Raw genomic sequence first — 12,228 nt, 5'->3', positions numbered from 1 at the left:
CCTCCCCAACTCCATGGCTTCTCCTGGGCCTCTGCCAACAGGCCAGACTTCATGCCACTGGGTCTCCCCTGGCTGTGATGCAGGCCAGGAGGTTCCCTGCACTGGGTCACCACCTGGGCCGGGCACACGGTCACCTCTGGGAGGAGGATTGCCCTCAAGCATGCTGATCTTCCCCTGAAGGCAATCATACCCCAGTAGGCTCATTCACAAATATCCCTTCTGTGCTCTGGGCAATGTAAGACCTGGGTGTAAGGGATCTGGTCTGCAGGTCTGACCTCTGGGCCCTGGAATTCAATCCCTGACCCCACCAGGGAGAGGAGTGCCAGTCCCAATTCACCCATGGGGAGCCCAATCTGGGTTGATGTCTCTCAGCCGCAAGGTCTGCCCCGTTCTCCTGGAGTCCCTGGGCCAGGAGCACCTACAAGGGCTGATGGTTAGGGAACTCACAGTCTAAGTACCCCTCAGTCAGCTGAAGGGCCCCAAAAGGAAAGGTCCTGTTCCCTGGAGATGCCTCCAGCTGGTGGCTATATTGTCTCTCTCAGCAGCTGAGGATAGGGAAGGGGAGGGGAGAATGAAACAATATGGCGCCTGCCACCCTGCTTGGGTCTGTGCACACAGTGGTGCCCCGAGGGAGTTGGGAGCCTGGTGCTGCGTCTATTACAGACTCACTGCTCACTGGTGGTGGTTGTCTCTGGGCTGGTGTCCGTAAGTCTCTACAACTGCTGGGGTGCCCACCAGCAGTCCAAGATGCAAGGGAAGGGAAAGTTAACTGCAGCACCAGCCATTGCCACTGGTCTCCAAGCTTCTTGCGAGGTCTATTCTTTCATTTCTCCTCCACAACCTCTTCCCATGGAGTCTCTGTAGTCTCCAGTACTCCTCCTTCTGACCCTTGTCCGATGTATGTTCGCATGCTTGCTTCTTTCTTCTAATTTTTTCTAGAAACTGTCTTTTTTGCAGAGACACTCTGTCTGGCAGTGTTTCTCATCTGCCATCTTGCTCCGCCCCCATCCATCATTGTTTCAATATTGCCTATTTAAAATAATATTACACAACATTAAGATATTATACCCTAGGTTCGGTGTGTTGCCTGTGATATTTTTGATTTTTTTATATTTCCAAGCAGCATTGGCCACCCCTCATTCCCAAAACACATGTGCACTTTTTGGCAAGCAACCTGGGCTTCTACTTCAAATAAAGAATATTCAACTTCTTTCATAACGTCTTTCTGGGTAATAATGATTGGCAAGAATGACATCCAATCAAAACTTTATTACCTAATTTGAGATGGATTTAATGAGTCCAGTCCTTCTCTGGCCTTCCTGAGTGACATTAAACAGCAAGCTATAATAATTATTAGGTGAATATTTCCCTTAGGAACTACAGGTTTAATTTATTGCAAACTTATGCAGTGATAGTTTTTCCCTAGAAAGGTTTTGAAAGATCTTGGGGTGATATTATTGAGAGTCATGTTCATCCTCCACCTTTTAACCTAAAGAGAAATAAAAACATTACTAAATATAAAGAAAGTATAAAATGAACTCCATGCTTGAAAGAAGATGATCAAGTGTTTCTTAGAAAAGATAGAAAAGCCAATTCTTCAAAAAGACCTACCAGAAGAAACTCACTTTTCCACTGGAAATGATCACGGTGAGGGAGGATGTGGTCTTATTGCCCTTGGAGTACATGAAACAAAGTCATCCCAATGCTCGATTGAATTTAACAACTTTTTAAAAATGTATAGCTAAGTAGTTTGAAGTGAGTTTTAATCAATTATAGTCAAAATCCTGACTAATGAAGAACTCATGAAACAAAGATAAGACATGGCTTTTTATCCTCAAGGAGTTAGGAATGTACTAACAGGGACAGATAATGGAATGGAGGACTAGACTGCAGGACTAGAAGTGTGCAGAACAGACACTTAAAAGATCTGCAAAGTCATTATGAATGAGCTAATGCCTGAAACTGAATCTTAAATAGACATTAGTGTTATGTGAATGAAAGGCAATGGAGAAGTTCAGGTAGAGAGCAGGTTGTGAAAATGCACGGGAATGAGAGAAAATTCCTGTGCATTTCAGGGATTCCCATGGGTTCAGGGATGTTAGGAGAGTTCTCCTTTATTCAAAATATATTGGTTGTGTGCATATATCTATGGGGATCTCATGATTAAAACAGACAAGATTCTTGCTCTCAAGAATCTTACATTATAGTGCTGTGAGAAAAGATAAATTGGCAAAGGAACATAATATATGAGGTAATTATGAATGCTATAAATAAAAATAAAGCTGATTAAAGACAATTGTAGAGTGAGGTGGGAAGTATTGTTTGATGTATATTGGGTAAAAGCCTCTTTGATAAGATAATGTGATGAAAGCTGCTAATGTCTCCTAATATTCATGTTTTCTTATTCCTTAGGTTATAGGACACTTGAGTTTTAGCTGGCCACATAGCCACACAGCTAAGATTACATGTCCCAGCCTCCTGTGGAGTTGGTGATTAAGCTCTGGCCAATGGGATGTAAGTGAAATGACATGTAAAAGTGAGCACTGCCTCTCTTTGTCTTTTCTCCTTTCCCAATGCTCAGAAGGTGAACATGATAGTGTCAGTTGTAGTGGCTGTCTAGACCTAAAGATGGAAGTTGAATTTTGAAGATGGTTAAGAAAGATGATTAAAGATGTCTGAGTCTCTGACACTATGAGGCAGCTACAACAGCCTTGGACCAGTAATACTCAGATTCATATGTGACAGAGAGATAAACTTTTATCTTGTTTGATTTATTATTTTGGACTTTGTTATGACAGCCAAACCTATATTCAATTGAAGAGAGATGATATTTGAGCATGCTTGAAATAAGTGAGGAATCATGAGGTTTTATGGACAAAAATCATTTCTATTAAGGGAATAGCAAGAGCAAAGGCCCTCAAATGGATTGTGCTTAGAAGTTTAAATTACAGCAAGGAATCCAGTGTAAGAGGAATAGGATAAACAAGAAGGATAGTGTTAATTGTTGAAGACAATAGATTTATAGGGACCAAATCACTTAAGTCTTTTTTTTTTTTTTTTTTTTGAGACAGAGTCTCGCTTTGTTGCCCAGGCTAGAGTGAGTGCCGTGGCATCAGCCTAGCTCACAGCAACCTCAAACTCCTGGCTCAAGCAATCCTCCTGCCTCAGCCTCCCAAGTAGCTGGGACTACAGGCATTTGCCACCATGCCCGGCTAATTTTTTGTATATATATTAGTTGGCCAATTAATTTCTTTCTATTTATAGTAGAGACGGGGTCTCGTTCTTGCTCAGGCTGGTTTTGAACTCCTGACCTCGAGCAATCCGCCCGCCTCGGCCTCCCAGAGAGCTAGGATTACAGGCGTGAGCCACCCACTTAAGTCTTATAGTTCATGGTAAGGACTTTAGATTTTACTCTGAGTGACACCAGAAGCCACTGAAAATTTTGAGCAATGAGGATCATGATCTAATTTGTGTTTTACAAAGTAATTATGGCTGCAAGGTGGAGAATGTTTGTGGGGGCAAGAATGTAAGTAGTAAGACCAGTTCAGAGGCTGCCTAATCCATGAATGATAATGTGGCTTGGACAGGGTAGGAAGTTGGAGAAATTTAGCTTTTTCTTTTTTGAGTCAATAGAATTTGCTGATGGCTTAATATTGCAAGAGTGGGGAGGCTTGCAGTTTGGAAAAATGAAGGTGCCATTTAGGAGATTGAAAGTCAGTGAGAAAGCAGTTTCGGAAACTTGGAAATGAAGAGCTCGCTTTTGGACATATTGCATTTGAGATGTCTATTAGACAAGCAAATGGAGATGAGAGCAGGTATTTGGCAGGGAAGAAGTCTGGAGTTTGAGAAAGAGGTGTCGGATCCTGAGATACATTTGGAAAATATTAGCATATAGATGGGATTTAAAGTCATGAGGCATGAGATCTCAAAGAGACTGTGGGTAGTCATAGAAGAGTTCTAAGAATGGAGCTCTAGAGCACTCTGTAACATTTAGGAGGTGGGGAAAGGAGTCGAAATCAGCAAATGAAACTGAGAAGGAGCAGCTAAATAGGGAGGAGGAGAACCTATAGAGAGTGATGTCTAAGAATCCAAGAAAGAAAGAGATTCAAAAAGAGTAAGTTATCCACTATGCAAATAGGTCAAATAAGTTGACAACTGAATATTGACTATTGAATTTAGGATGTAGAGGTCATTAAATACCTTGACAAGAGCAGTTTGTGTGCAGCGGGAAGCAAAAATTTAAATGAAGTGAGTTTAAGCAACAATTGTCAAGTTAAAGGGAGTTGTGTATTTGGGGGTGTTTTTTGAATGGAAATTTTTAGGAATTATTTTTATAGAAATTCATAAAGGAATCATTATGATTAAATATTGATTTTTTTAGCCTTCTACATGTGGCTATCCAATTTTCCCAGGACCATTTATTGAATAGGGATTCTTTTCTCCAGTGTATATTTCTGTCTACTTTGTCAAAATGAGATGGCAATATAAGGATTGTTTTATGTCTGGTTTCTCTGTTCTGATCCATTGGCTATGTCTCTGTTCTTGTACCAGTAACATGCTGTTAAGGTTGCTATAGCCTTGTAGTATAACTTGAAGTCTGGTAAAGCGTTGCCTTCTGATTTATTCTTATTGCTTAAATTTGCTTTGGCTATTCAGGGTCTTTTCTGGTTCCATAAGAAGCATAGAACTATTTTTTCTAGATCTGTGAAAAATGACATTGTCATTTTAATGTGAATTGCATTGAATCTTTAGATCATTTTGGGTAGCATATTGTTAAATATACAATATATGTATTGTTATATTGTTAAATATATAAGTATATTATTAAATATACTACCCAAAGTATTTAAATATTGTCAATAAATCAATATTTAACAATATTGATTCTGTCGATCCATGAGCATGATATGTTTTTCCATCTGTTTATATCTTCTGCAATTTCCTTCCTAAGTGTTTCATAGTTCTCCCTGTAAAGATATTTTATCTCCTTAAAGATATTGTTAGATATTTTATTTTCTTTGTTGCTATTGTGAAAGATATTGAGTCTTTGATTTTATTCTTCAGCTTGACTGTTGTTGGTATATAGGAATGCTACTGATTTGTTTACATTGATTTTGTAACCTGAAAGTTTGCTAAATTTGTTTATCAATTCCAGGGGTCTTTTGGCAGAATCTTTGGGTTTTCTACATATAAGATCATGTTTTCAGCAAAAAGCTATAGTTTGACCTTTTCTTTCCCCATCTGGATATCCTTGATTTCCTTTCTTGTCTGATTACTCTAGCTAGGACTTCCAGCACTATGTTGAATAGAAGTGGTGATAGTTGACAATCTTGTGTGGTTCCAGCTCTAAGTGGGAATGCTTTCAATTTTTCCCTGTTTAGTATGATGTTGGCTGTTTGTTTGTCATATATGGCTTTTATAATTTTGACCTATTCCCTGTCTATGCCTATTTTGTTAAGTGTTCTTATCATAAAAGGGTGCTGGATTTTGTTAAATGCTTTTTCTGTATCCATTGAGAGGATCATATGGTCTTTGTTTCGCTTCTATTTATGTGGTGAGTTACACTTATAGATTAGCATATGTTGAACTATGCTTGCATCTCTTGTATGAAGCCTACTTGGTCATGGTGGATTATTTTTTTGATCTGTAGCCGAATTCAGTTTGTTGGGATTTTATTGAGAATGTTTGCATCTATATTCATCAGGGAAATTTATCTGTAATTTTCTTTTTTTGTTGTGTTCTTCCCTGGCTTTGGTATCAAGGTGATATTTGCTTCATAGAACAAGTTGGGAAGGATTCCTTCCTTCTCAATGTGATGGAATAATTTCTGCAGTATAGGAACCACCTCTTCTTTGAAAGACTGGTAAAATTTTGGTGTGAAACCATCTGGGTTGGCACATTTTTTTGAAGTCTCACAAGAATGGAAAAAAAAACACCACATGTACTCACTAGTAAATTGAACTAAAAGATCAACACCCATGTGCACATATGGAATTAAAACTCAACAGAAGGTGGGAGGGGGAGGAGAGAAAGGGTAAATTTACACCCAACAGGTACAATGCATGCTACCTTGGTGATGACACACTTATAACTTTGACCCAAATGGCACAAAAGCAAATCATGTCATCAAAACATTTGTACCCCCATAATATTCTGAAATAAAATACATAAATACATATTGATTTTATGCTAATGAATAAATAATCTGATCGTGAGGAAAGGCAAATGATTTGGGAAAGGGAGGAGACAACTATAAAAGTGAGGTCCTTGATTCTGGGGGGGAGGCTTTAGTATACAGGTGGTGGATTTGGTCTTAGAACAATGATTTTATCTATTATGACAGAAAAAAAAAGACAAAATATATGCATGCAGATACAGACAGGTTTATTGACTTGGTAATGGCAGCTGAATTCCTTGTTTAGCCAGAAAGGGAGTGAATCAAGGAGGGCATGGGTGTTAAAATGCAGCAAAACTGAAAATTCAGTGGAAATGACAACTTAGAGCCCAAAGGGAATATGAGGTACCCCAAGATTTCACAGAAACCTCAGGAAAGCCATCAGATTTCTTTAGATGAAATCTGGGTTGTTTCAAAAACACAAATTCTCTCTCTCTCTCTCTCTCTCTCTCACATCCCTCTTATTATGTTCAAATGAACATTTGATCTAAAGTCAGATAATCTAATCCAGTATTTTTTTTAAGTATAAGACCTTGCGGAAAATTGTATCTTCTGTCTGACCTTTCATTTTATATGCAAAATAGAGGTAATATTGCAATACATATAACTTATGAACACAGATATATCTATCCAAATCACTTGTAGATGTCTCTGTTTGATGTCCTATTGATCTTCTAGATATTCAAAAGTGAAATAATTTCTTCTCTAATTTATCCACCATGTTTGAATGAATGGACACTGAGATGGGCCAAATTTCCCAACTCTTCCCTTGCAATATTTAATGTAGAGCTTTCCTCCTCTCTCCCACCATCTCAAATTTAATTCATTAATAAATCTTGAAAATTCTACCCCCTAAATATAATGTCACCTTACCATAATTTATGTTTCTGATATCAGAAGTCTAGGTCTTTGTAAGTAAAATGGCATGAGTGCATATATTTTCCTTTAATTTAGTTTTTATTATTTTCTAAATTGTGTTTGTTGTGGTGGTGGTGTTCTAATTTTTTTCCTCTTCCACAAAGTTTTGATTTTATTTTCTTATATTTAAAAAATTAATTCCTCAGCCATTTGGCACATCTTGTTCCATTTTTTTTGTATATAGTTCATAACCCTTTATATAAAGTATTTACTGAATATGTACCAATATATACTAATGTATACTAAATGTGAGATACCTTAGGTTTTGTTGTTGAGTATTGACCTTCAACTTTGGACATGTGTTTCTGCATCTGGATTTCCTGCTTGTACCAGCTTTTGAATAATGAGTCACATAGCCTTATGAGTAATTGGATCTTCTGTGCAATTAGAACTTTTTCCTGTATTATAATCTATATCATGGTTGAATTGAACAATGTGTAATGAGTCATTTTTCTGAGGCTTTTAAGGAAGTTATTTCTGAAGGTCTGCCTAAGAGGCTAAAATATGTCTGAATTAAAAGCAATGACAGGCTGCAATCAGGACTATAAAATAAAGGTGCTCAGTAAGCAGCCCTATTACAATCAGAAAGTGAAGGAAACGGATCTCTGTCTTGTGTGCAGAAGCAGAGGAAATGATGAATACCTTAGGTAACTCATTCTGTGCAAAATCAATCTTTCACTGTCAATTTTAAATGAACTAATTTGTTCACAAATCTGCTCAGTCAGTTTGGAAGCATACTCTGTTCCTTCATATTAGCAAATCCTTTAATCTTGACTAGTCCACTGAGTAAGAAATCTAGAAATGTGTTAATATGATTGGACATATGTAGTAGGATAAGAATTGATTCTTTTAATTAGTGTCTGCTCAAGTTAGAGTCCCTTTCTTGGCTGAACTATTGACCCACTAATATATCAAGAGATTATGTTATGACTAACATATATCCAAAGTTCAATTTAATGCTTTCTTTATTGGCCAATATTGCAGTAAACTTTCTATAGACTAAATCCATTATTTCTTTTTCAAGAAATGTTTAGCTTTAGGTGTTATACGGAAAGCTGCAAATGTATAAATGTCTGAACATTAACTCTTTACACCACAATATAGGTACAAATTGTGCAATTACACAGCACACATTATTTTAGAATCTATATTCATCATAAATTTAATTGTCATCTATTAAAATGAAAAGATGTCCCTTATCATTTCTGCACAAGCTTCACTTTTAAATAATTGGAATTTGTATGCAAATTTCCTCCATGGTGTTATAGAATAATATGAGGCAGAAATTCAAGAAGTACTGTATGAATATAAGATTTTGTTATGAGATATGGAAATAAGATATTCTAAGTATAATGACTCTGTTATTTTACATATATTGGTAGTTACGGAATAGGCATGTGAATTTTGATTCAGAAAGGAAACAATATGGAAATTCTGTGTAAAATGGATGGCTATAAAACCTAAAGATACATTTTAAATCTATTTTATTTTTGCTGAAGTACATTCATAAAAATACATTCTTAAATGAATTATATCTGTCTATATTAAAAGAAAAACTATTGATGAAAATGTTGACTTATATATACATCCTATAGTATTTTTTTAAAATCCATGTTAAAAGATAATATCTTATAAAGATTATAAGTTTGGCTATTTTACCAGATTTTAAAATATTTTTCATCACTTTAAACACTTAGAGAATAAACATAGTATTGAACAATGAGTTTGAGAGAGACTATATTCATATATTTTACACACACTTTGGAGAGAAAGGTTGAAGAACTGAGTATATTTTAAATCCTTCAGCAAATATTCATTTTACATCTTCTTTGTTAATGTCCAGCAGTACATATTTTGTGGGATTTTGAAAGCTGTTAGATATAGTCCCTGATTTAAATGGAATTATAATTTGAACTTTAATCTCAGAGGCTATGCATTTTTTGTAATGCGAACATTGAGTTTAGACTTCATGCCAACCCAATTAAGACTTATCTCTGTCCTCAAAACTGCTCTACTGGCAGTGTTTTCCATTGCATGCAGTTGTGGCAACTGCATTCTTTTAGTTGATCAAACCAAAAACTTTTGAGGTTATCTTTAACTCCTCTTCTTCCCTCTCACGTCACACAAAATTTGGTAGGAGTTACTATTGTCTCTATCTTAAACTTCATTCAGAATCAAAGCTTTCAACTCATAGCTCCTCTCTGGTCCCAGCTACCACCATCTTTCCTTTGGATGCAGCAGTCCTCTCCTTATTCCAGGTTTTGCTTTTCACAGTTTCAGTTACCCACAGCCAACTTTTGTTCAAAAATATTAAATGAAAACTTCCAGAAGTAAACAATTCATAAGTTTTAAACTACACGCCATTTCGAATAGCATGATAAAATCTTGCACCATCCCATTCTGTCCTACTTGGGACATAAATCATCCCCTACAGATAGGAGGGACTACTATACTGTAATAGGCCCTTAACTGTTATCCTTGCCTCTATCTTTGCCTCTCACTCCACCCAATGTTAATATATTAACATTTCAGAGTGTTCCTGTTAAAATTTAAGTCAGAGCCTATCATCCCTCAGTTCAAAATCTTTTAATGTTTCTATTTCATTCATCACAAATAGCTAAGTATCAATACTTACAATGGCATAAAAGTCCTCAAAGAACCTGCTGCCTCTTATTTCTAGCTCTTCTCAGCTCCTTCTCATTTCTCTCCCATTCTGTTACAATCACATTGGCCTCCTAGCTATTCCTCAAGCACACTACCCATGTTGCTGAGTTGAGGCCTGGGCACCAGCCGTTCCTTCTGCCTGGGAGGCCCCTCATCGGATAGCCATGTGGCTAACACTTACACTTCCTTCAAGGGTACTCAAATGTCTCATCCTCAGTGAGATCTGCCATGACAACCCAATCTAAAATCGAAAATTTTCACTCCACAATTCAAATCCCCCTTGCCTTACTTTATTGGTTTTTTTCTTAGCACTTATCAATTTATAATGAACTACATAGTTTATTTGTTTACTACATGGGTTGTTTAATATCTGTTTCCTTAGAATCTCCATTTTATGTGCTGATAATATTCCAAGCATCTAAGTTAATGTCTGGTACATGGTAATGCTCAGTAAATATTTCTCGAATAAAAAAAGAATTAAAATTTGTGCTAAATTGTAATTTGAATACAAAATATTTGCAGTTCTTAAGAATGTGACTAACTTGTCATGTTATTATATTGCATTTTCTTAGTATTTAGTTTCCCCTTTTATTTCTAAGGGCATAATATGGATTTTCTTATAAAGCATTGATTATGTGACTCTGCTGATGTCTTATTGGCATATAATCATAATGCTGTAGAATGGAGCAAGTATGTACATATTTGTCTCATTAGTTTTATCTGTTGCTGCTTGATCTCTTGATCTGTGGTTACAAACTTAGTGATCTTTGCTTTCTAACTCTTTCAGTGTGTTTAATAAGAGCTGATGATCTTATGTCTCATTTGCAAATTGTTCTGAAATAAAAATTATTGAACAATCTCTTATTTACAAATCTAGATTTTCTATTTGTTCAAGATATATATATATATATATGATGAAAACCTCAAGTATTTTTTATTTGTTTTAACATCTTCCTCCTAATCTAAAAACTGTACTCTTCCCATTGTAATTTATTGATGGTTACTATTTAAGTTTAGATCCTTTCTAGTTGTTCAATAAGTGCTTGTGGGTTAACTGACATCTGTTTCTCTTTTGGTATTAATTATTCAGTTTGTTGAGAGAGACCAACTAGAAGAAAAATGTTGTCTGGTTATTGACAATGCCTTTGGTCCTTGGGCTTCCCTATTATATTTTACTATGATAAGCTGGCATCTAATAGAAGGTATAAATAACTCTAATATTTTTTAAGACTACAAGTTCTAATTATGTGAACTGGTATAGCTGTTTTGAAAATTTCAAATTACATTCTGTCGGTGAGGCTCTGAAAAAAATGGCACTCTTGTGTGTGGCTGGTGGGAATGCAAAAGGATAGAATCCTTTATAGAGGGGAATTTGATCTTATCTCACAAAATTACATATAATCAGAATCTTGGGTCTAGTCCTCCAAAAGCTGACCCTCCAATGAAGATTCGTATACAAATGTGTAATTAAGGAAGTGCTCCTAAGAGACAGAGCCAAGTGAGTAAGCCAAAGAAGATGAAGACACCTTGCAAGGGTTCAGTTTCAGGCAAAATCTTCAGAGAGAAGCTCCTGCCTGATTTCACAGGGGTGCCTGTGGCATAGGTGCTAGGCTTTGATATCAGTTTGCTAAACTCACCCCGGAAAGATATGTGTTCCTAGGTACTTCTAGCAATCTGAGCATGCAAGACAAAACTGCTCCAGTAGCCTGAGGGCAGTCCTCCAGTGACAGTGGCAGGCAGACTCACAGAAACTGAGAGAGGAAGGGAGAGAGGGCACAGATTGTGCCTGCTATATACAGCAATACCATCTCTAAGAATGTATTTCAAAGGTAAACTGGCAATAATGCAAAATGAAGACTTCACAATTATTTATCGGACCAAAGAACATAATCAACCCAGATATCAATCAGTAGGAGACTGCTTGGTAGATCCATGCATTTGAGAACTTTGCAACTGCAAAGAGAATAAGGAAGATACCTGCCTACTGACATAGAGTTTTATCTAGGTTCTGTTGTTAAGTGAAAAAAGCAAATATTCTGATTTTTATCTGAGAAAATGGTGGAAATATGAATATTTATATGGATTACTTGCTTATATTTAAAAAATAAATATGGAAAAATAACATTTTAATTAATAATATGATTACTTTTAGGGGAAGGAAAAAGCCAGAATGAATGGGACAGGGATGGAAGAAAACCTTCTGTGAGTATATATTATTATAGAATTGTGTAACTGTTTAACATGATTGAAAACCAAATTTACATGTAAAAATTCCCTAATATTAAAAAACAACTGAACCAAGTGAACCTAACTTTATATCAGCTGGTGAAATAACCACGAAGAAAACAGACTTTGAAACACAGTACTTTGGATATACTTGGTTTATCATACTCAAAGGATTAAAATAAAACTCAGACTTTACTTAATATTCTTAATTTTACTAGTAATATTCATATTTTAATTTTGAACTT

General features: G+C 36.2%; 1 long non-coding RNA gene across 3 annotated transcripts in view; it reads left to right on the top strand.

Annotated features, from left to right (window-relative positions):
- LOC105881236 (uncharacterized) overlaps nt 1–12,228 on the top strand; it is a 289,089-nt gene that overhangs the window by 257,244 nt on the left and 19,617 nt on the right. For all 3 annotated transcript variants that reach the window (XR_012920078.1, XR_002223325.2, XR_012920076.1), the window contains exons 4-5: nt 2,413–2,514; nt 11,910–11,959. This is a non-coding gene — a long non-coding RNA (uncharacterized LOC105881236). The remainder of the gene's footprint in view (nt 1–2,412; nt 2,515–11,909; nt 11,960–12,228) is intronic.

This window comes from Microcebus murinus, chromosome 1 (genome assembly GCF_040939455.1).
Source record: "Microcebus murinus isolate Inina chromosome 1, M.murinus_Inina_mat1.0, whole genome shotgun sequence".
Lineage (NCBI taxonomy): Eukaryota > Metazoa > Chordata > Mammalia > Primates > Cheirogaleidae > Microcebus > Microcebus murinus.
The sequence above is the reverse complement of the archived record's forward strand: the minus strand, read 5'-3'. Positions and strand labels throughout refer to the sequence as shown.